At 46.4% G+C, this 7,500-nt stretch overlaps 1 protein-coding gene across 16 annotated transcripts in view; it reads right to left on the minus strand.

Annotated features, from left to right (window-relative positions):
* EBF3 (EBF transcription factor 3) overlaps nt 1-7,500 on the minus strand; it is a 122,692-nt gene that overhangs the window by 107,861 nt on the left and 7,331 nt on the right. The window lies entirely within an intron of this gene.

Below are 7,500 nucleotides of genomic sequence, written 5' to 3' on the forward strand. Positions count from 1 at the left end.
CCCATTTCTTCATGCCTTCAGTTTTTCTCAACAATTATTCGTTCCCAACGGGACAGAGCCCAGCTGAAGGTCACTTTTTGGTTACCCACGACAGATAACGTACATAGCCTAACTACCCTCTTTGGATCAGCTAAAGGAAGCTTGCTGCCCACCAGTACCTCGTGAGCCGCAGAAGAACTGCACAAACATAAAGAGGAAATCCTCATCAAATTTGGATTGGTGAAGAGCATTCCTGACAATCCACACAATACCAAGACCAATTCAATTTTATTGCTTGTTATTCAAAAGAAAGGGTGCTCACATCTATCCTTTGTGTATTAATAACCTCACTCAGACCAGAGGATTCTGATTTCTTTTTTTTTTTTCAGATTGGGGTCTGATAGGCTTTGTTGTCTGCTTTATACCTAAGCTGAAGGTTCTGCGCAGCCACGGGCCTGGGTAGCAAACCGAGCGCTTGTTTAAGAATTTCAGCGGTGAATTCACCTTTTGAGCGAGAACATCGCGCTCTTATACACTGTCAGATTAACTTCTTCCAGTTCGCATGGCGCGGTTCAATGAGTTTATCCTAAAAGTGAGGCCGGACCTTTGCTTTTTGACAATTCCTTCAGCTTTCGGGTTAATTTCTGTTCCGATTTTCTTTAACTGTTTTTTTTTTAAGAAACTTTTTCCAAGTGCAGTGGGAGTTTTCATGGAAGCCCTTGTTTGTATTCCTACTTTCTAAAAGCCTCCTTAAACACCGCTGGAGGATTAGGCCAGGTTTCTTTATTTCCTCTCCTCCTATTTCTTTATCATTAAGGCCAAGGAGTTTTTAGCGAGCAGAATCCCGCTAATCGCTCGCCCCAGCCCCCATGGCTTTGTTTCTGTCAAAATAGCTCCTTTCAGCGGCAGCGCGGAGCGCGCTGTCTGGGCAAATGAACTGCTCTTTCTCACCAGATGTGTAACCGTGTTTCGTCTTTCACGAGAGACAAGCTGGAGCCGACTCCTTCCGCTAGCTGGGCCTATGCTACATGTCTTACAACAACACAAATGTAAGCCCCTTCCTTTCCACACATGTTAAACTCATTTCCTAGTGAATTATTGGGAAAACACAACGCTATCCTTGCCGCTGCCTTCAGATGCGGCAGTTTACTCTCTGCGCTTCTGGCACCGCCGCCATGCGATGATGGGCTCTGTATAATTTTCTGGCTGTGAAACTTTTGCTGAAAGTATCACTTTTTTTTTTTTACTTTTTTTTTCTTTTTTTGTTTTTGTAATTTGCCTCCAGCCTCGACATACCACAATCTCCAAACCCTGCAGACCCTAACAAATGCTGGTTACACTCTGGGCTTTTTCCATCTTTGAGAAAAAAGGACAGTTGGTTCCATAACAAAATAAAACCTACAACTGCGCCAGCCATATTCTGTTTCAACAGAGCTGATGCACCAAGGAACTAGTGAGTTTTCCTCGGCTTAAAATGTTAACGACCCAAAACGGTTAACAGAAAAGGCAAATCACTGAATCTTGTAAAACCCAGAGTACCCCTCAGCCCGTAAAACTCCCCGGCTTCAGATTTTTTTCGAAAGCGCAGTCACATCTTTATTTTCACGGGGTATTAATAATGCCGATATAACGTCCTATTCTATCCAGTTTTGACCACAAACATTTTTGCGAGATTTGCTGTTAAGATAAACAAACAAGAGGAGCTTGTCCGCCAGCAGCTTGACCCGAGTGAATGGGTTTCATTTTCCCGGAGCGCGCGCTGCGGCGGGGCTGCCAAGCGCAGGTTGAGCTCCCGTGTCCCCTGCCCCGCGCCCCGCGTGTCAATCAGCCCCTGGAATCCCCGGTGACAATTTCCACCCTCCCGGCCTGGAATTTCCACCTCGCCGAAGCGCTCCCCGGGCCCTACGGGTAACCCAACCCCGCTGCTCCCGCCCCCGGCCCCCCGAAATCTCTGCCTTATAAAAGGAGCCTTATTAAACCCATTTCTACCACTTTGTGCTTCACAGGTTGTTTTTTTTAATTATCTGCTGTCTGAGGGTAATTATTTACTTCCTGGAAGCTTGCGTACCAGAACTCTGAGTTTGAAAGATTTTTCCATAACCTAATCCGATTCATCAAAGGCATCCTAACAAAATTACAGGCTCTGGCAGTATCTTTGCTTTTCACCTGATAAGGCTGCAGCAGAAGCCCGGGATGGTTTCTGTCAGGGTACCTCCTGCAGTATAGTTTTTGACAGCTTTGCTTAAATCCCTTCCCCCTCTTTTCCTTTCTCACAAGCGCACGCGGGTTTATTATTCCCTCCTACAAGAGCCGCGCGACGCTTTGGGCTTCGGACAAACAGCCAAGTAGGGTACGGGGGGCAAGCGGGGCGGGAGCCGCACCTAGCGCCTGTGGGGTTTACTGGAGAACAATGGTCTCAAAGCCGTACGGGAGCGCGCTCCGGCAACCCAGGTACGGCCACGGTTTCATTAACTGCGGGTTGCGCAGGGATTAAGAGGGAGCGATGTAAACGCCGTGACTTAGATGACCCGGGGAAAAGAAAGAAAAAAAAGAGAGGAGGAAGCGCGTACAAAGTCCCGTTCCTGGGGCGTCGGTGAGCTCAGCACCGCTGAGTGACACGGATTGCTTTGATTTGCTGGTGTCTTTTCTGTCCGTCTGTCCGTTTGGCAAAGCAACGTGCGCTCTGCGCTGCGTCCTCTCCTTCCCCGGCGCTGGCCGTCTGCGCTTTCATAGCAGAGAGGTGCTGGTACCTGCGCGCTCCCAACGCGCCCTGCCCGCCCTGCCCGCAAGCGTGTCCCCTGCAGCGACACCCATTAATCCACAATGCACCGCCTTCTTCGCGGGATAAAAAAAATCAATGTCGGGTTCTGATGATAGAAATTTTTTAAAGAACTGGCTGCCGGGGAAAGTCGTAATTTTTTAATACACTGGGAACTTGGTGGCACCAACAGAGCAACGAAGGCGAAAGAGCGGCCCAGCTACGTTAAGGTTTGCTCTTCCAGCAGTTGGCTGCGCGTCTTAAGGAAAAATCAGGATTTGTAAAAATGACACCAACCGGGTCTGTTTTCATTGCATTATGCAGATGAAATGACAAGTTGTCATTTAAGAAGTTAATAAACAGTCACCATTTTGCAGGTTATCCAAATGCTACTGAATAGAAAACCTGGGATCCCTAAATGATGTGTAATTAAAATTATTTTAAAAATCCTCCTTGACAGGCCAGGGCTTAGCCAAAATGTAAATGACATTAAAGAAGACAATGAATTTAATTTTATTTAATGTCCCTTTTTGCAGATCCTCATTTACATAGCATTTTTAACAAAAGCGTTGACCTTATAAATGCTGGCATTTGTACAGCTTCTGCAGAGTTGGATTTAATCACGCTTTCGCAAAGCCATAAGGGAAAAAGCTTTAAGTTCTCTGGTTGGATATGGAGTAGGAATAAAAACATTGGGACTGGTCAAATGTTTATCCTCCTCGCTTCTGAAAACAACCTGACAAGAAGATGTAAAGGTCTAGGGAATAACCCATTGCTGTTTGTAAGGCTCGGTAATAATCATACATAATCGTTTGGAAATATAGCTAATAAAAAATATAATGAGTGTTCAGCAAAATCGGCATTAGGCCCAAATTACATGATATTAATACTTGAACAGGTGCAGAAAGGCGCTTTAAATGAGGTAAATGAATAAAACGTCCCAGAGCACAACTGTGTGCACTGACAAAAAGTCAATCACATGAATAATTCAGTGGCCGGGACTGCCAGCAAAGGTCAGCGGCGCTCACCTTTGTGACGGGAAGTGAAAGGAAACGCTGCTGACGAAAAAAAGCCCCTCGCCCGCCCGCCGCCGCACCGCAGCCCCGCCGAAGGTGGGAACTTGGAGGAGGAAGGAATTACGGCTCGGCACCGGCAAGCCGGCGTGAAAAAAAAAAAAAAATTAAACAACTCAACAAACCCCAGCATGAACAGTCAACTCGTTGAGGGAAAATAATCTGAAATTACAGCCAGGGAAAGGTTAAGGGGGGCGGCTACCGGCAATGTCAATTATCTACAAAATCTGAGGTCAGTCGAAAAGTATTTTAAGAGCCTACGGGATTGAAATTTTGTAACAGCTGTTAAATATGACAAAACTTTTTATTCCCCCAAACTAAAGCTATTCCAAACTCCGTATGAAAGAAATGGGATAAACAGATGTCTGGCTTCCATACAGGAAAGTAGGACACACTTGGAATGATAAGTCTCCTAACTCTCTAGAATAATGCCAGATTTATTGGGGAGGGGGTATTTACTACCCACGGAGATGCCAGCCAGCAGTAAGGCTGTGATGGTACCATCTGGAAACCCGCCGCAGAGCGCGGGCGGCGACGCGCCGCCAGCACGGCCCGACCTGCCGCCGCTCCGCCGGCGAGCCGTCGCTCGGCACGGGGCTCGCGCTCTCAGCCCCGGCCGTTTCCTGACCGCTGGACACCCGGCCTTCGGGCCCAGCACGGGGGGGAAACGCGGAGAGGAGGGATGGGAGCAGGAGTTCCCATCCCTCCCAGTGAAATATGTGATGGTGGCACCGAGGAATCGCTTTAGCGCCGAGTGTGGTTTTGGTTTAGCAGTTGCAGCGGCATCCTGTAATCACTTACAGCCCTTGGAATGCACGGGTGAAATAGGAGAGATTTATCTGTTCATAGTTGTGATATGTAGACAATGGGTGTTCCTAATGAGGAACATCTGCTTTTGTGTTTTCCCAGAAAACATTATTCCACTATGAAAATGATACTCCCATCCCTTTCAGCAACACCGCAAAGAAAATACGGGCCTTTTCCTTTCTTTTATTTGCTTTTCTTCGGGTCAATCTAATTTCCCAGGGACACTTTTTCTGGGGCATCTTTTTACGGACGGCGCGGCAATTTGTGGTGGGTTTGTTCTCTAATCCGTGAGTTACTGTGCTGCACGAACAGCCTGATATGCCAGAAGACACTTCCATGTACACGGTAATAAAAGTGCGCGCACTCAGCTGCGCTCCGTGAGAAACACCGAGTCGACGTAAATAAAAATTCTCAGCGAATTAAAAGGTCGCAGAGGCATGCGACAGAGAAAACCGCTGCCAAGGCCTCTGGTTTTGTTTCTACATTTAAAGCCCACCGCAGGATTCAAACGTATAATTACAGAAGTTGATTTAAAATATCTTAATTGCCAACAAGTTTTTATTCCTGAGGTGCGTAAGGAGGTTGGGTTGGTTTTTTTTTTCCCTATTTTTTTTTTTTTCCCAGTGCAATAAACAATTCAGACTATCAGAGAGCCTCCTCGTGTGGGCTGGAACAAACGGGTGGCCATAGATCTCAATTCAGGGTTGAATTATTGGTTCGTATCCTGAGGACAAATATGCCTTATCTGGTCAAAAGCTGCTAAATGTATCCACGGGACAAAAGGATCTAGCGAAGCATACTGTATATAATTCTTTTTTTAAGCCAGCTAACCAAGCGGTAACACTTCTTATGGGAAACTGTAAATTGACCCACAAATTTGATGGGGAAATGTCGTCCTGCAATGCTCAAGAGGAAACACAACCCCGAAATCCAACACCGACGACAAATTTAGGCAACAAACTATTAACGGGCGGATGGAGCGGGCATAAATATCGGGGGTTTAAACCGCGCCTCAGTCGTTTCAGAGGATCGCTGCTCTTACGGAGCTTTTCCACGTCTGAGCTGGTGGCAGACGTTGCGTCCGACAGGTTTGCGGAAACGCGTCCTGGGAAGAGCGTGGCACCGGCCTCGCGGAGCCCTGCGCAGCCGCGTTCCGCCGGCGTTTTGACATGCTAAGTGACAACTCTCTTTAGAAGGCTAAAATACACGCCACCCTCGGAAAAACCCAATCCTGAAAATTCCTAATGTAGAGAGTGATTAAAATTCCTATGAAATTGTCCTGTCTTTAAATTTAGAAGCACGGCAGATTTTTCATCAATAATTAAGATCTCTAAAGCATTTATGCCAGGCATAAATGGAGTTTCAATCTTCCTTATTCAAATAAACACGATAAACCCATTAGCCAAATGTTTTCTGATTTTTTATATCTTCTCATGCTTCTGGAATATCAAATTATACCACGCTTCCGACACTTTGGGGAAGGTATAAGAGCACCGACATCGTATAGCTCGTTTCAGTTCTGCCAGGACCACCCTTCCCAGAGCCGATACCATTTATCTCCCAGCGATGCAGGGCGTTATAACGTATATATCATTATAATTCCTGATCACTGAAAAATGTTATGCCCGCTGCCCGCCGTCCTGCGTGCGGACCATAAACATAAGCTACCTGTGCGTTTTTCGGTGTACATTCCATAGGCACAAAACGACCACAGCTCTAAATGAAAGTCCGACCGAGCACGTCATAGCAAAATGTTATTCTAATTTTCATTTGCGGTTAATTTTCATCACGTGCTGGCGCGATCACACTTTAATACAATTCACCGTTTACATCTGCAAAAGTCACACATCTCTTGAAAACTCCGAACAACGAGCATGCCTGTAACCCAGTAACGAAAGCTGCAACACGCTGCCTTGCGTTTACTACGCCGCCAAGGTTCCTCCGCTCCCAAATCTTTTTTTTTTAGCCGATAAAGCAGAAATAAATTCAGCTTGCGAGGCAACAAGCTGGCGCTATATGATTTCCATAGCTAAAACACTAAAGGCAAATATAATGATATTGATTTTTTGGGACTCGGAGTTCCATAAAGCGGTGAACTTGTTCTCAATTGCCTGCCACGATCCCAGAGTGATGGCAACAACTGGCCGCCCCTATTTGATTACTAATAAGAGAGATGTCCCTTCTGTCAGATACCGCGCATTCCCCGCTAAGCAAACAGCTATTGCGGCTAGTTAAACATTAGCATTGCTCTCCACTGGTGGTGCATATTTCTCTAGGCTTAACTCGGGGACTTCTCCGGGTTTAATTTTTCAGTCGCTGGACAGCAAAGTTCACGATCAAAAAGATAACTTTGTCCTGCGAGCTACTGAAACACAAGCCGTCTTCAAACCAGCCTAGCCCTCTTCTCCGCAAACCCGGCGTCGCACGGAGGCTCCTCGCTCCCATTTGCTACTCCCAGGCACCGATTTCATCGGCTACGGTCAACCCAAAATTGACTTTTGCTGCTACCATATTGTCCGAAAAGGAAGGGCTTTCCCGTTGCCAAAACCAGCATCTTTTACGAGGAAAAGCATGCCAAACCGGCTCGGCCTCGCGCTTGGCGCAAACCTGTCCGAAAATAGGCTCTTTCGCAAAATACGGGCGGCGACAAAGCAGGCAAGAGGCAGAGTAAAGAAGGCGCGCGGTTCATCTGGATATGTAAATTCACGTTGGACTACGCAACCCGCACATGTAATTAGTTTCAATTATAACAACTTGGGTTTATTAGCTACATATTCGCTATTTGCCATAAAATGACAGCCACGATTGGAGAAAAATTGGGACACATCTCACAACTAATTGATAGCAGATTAAATTCATCCTAGCGCTGGGCAACAATTACAC

This window comes from Chlamydotis macqueenii, chromosome 7 (assembly GCF_036417535.1).
Source record: "Chlamydotis macqueenii isolate bChlMac1 chromosome 7, bChlMac1.mat, whole genome shotgun sequence".
NCBI classification, from domain to species: Eukaryota; Metazoa; Chordata; class Aves; order Otidiformes; family Otididae; genus Chlamydotis; species Chlamydotis macqueenii.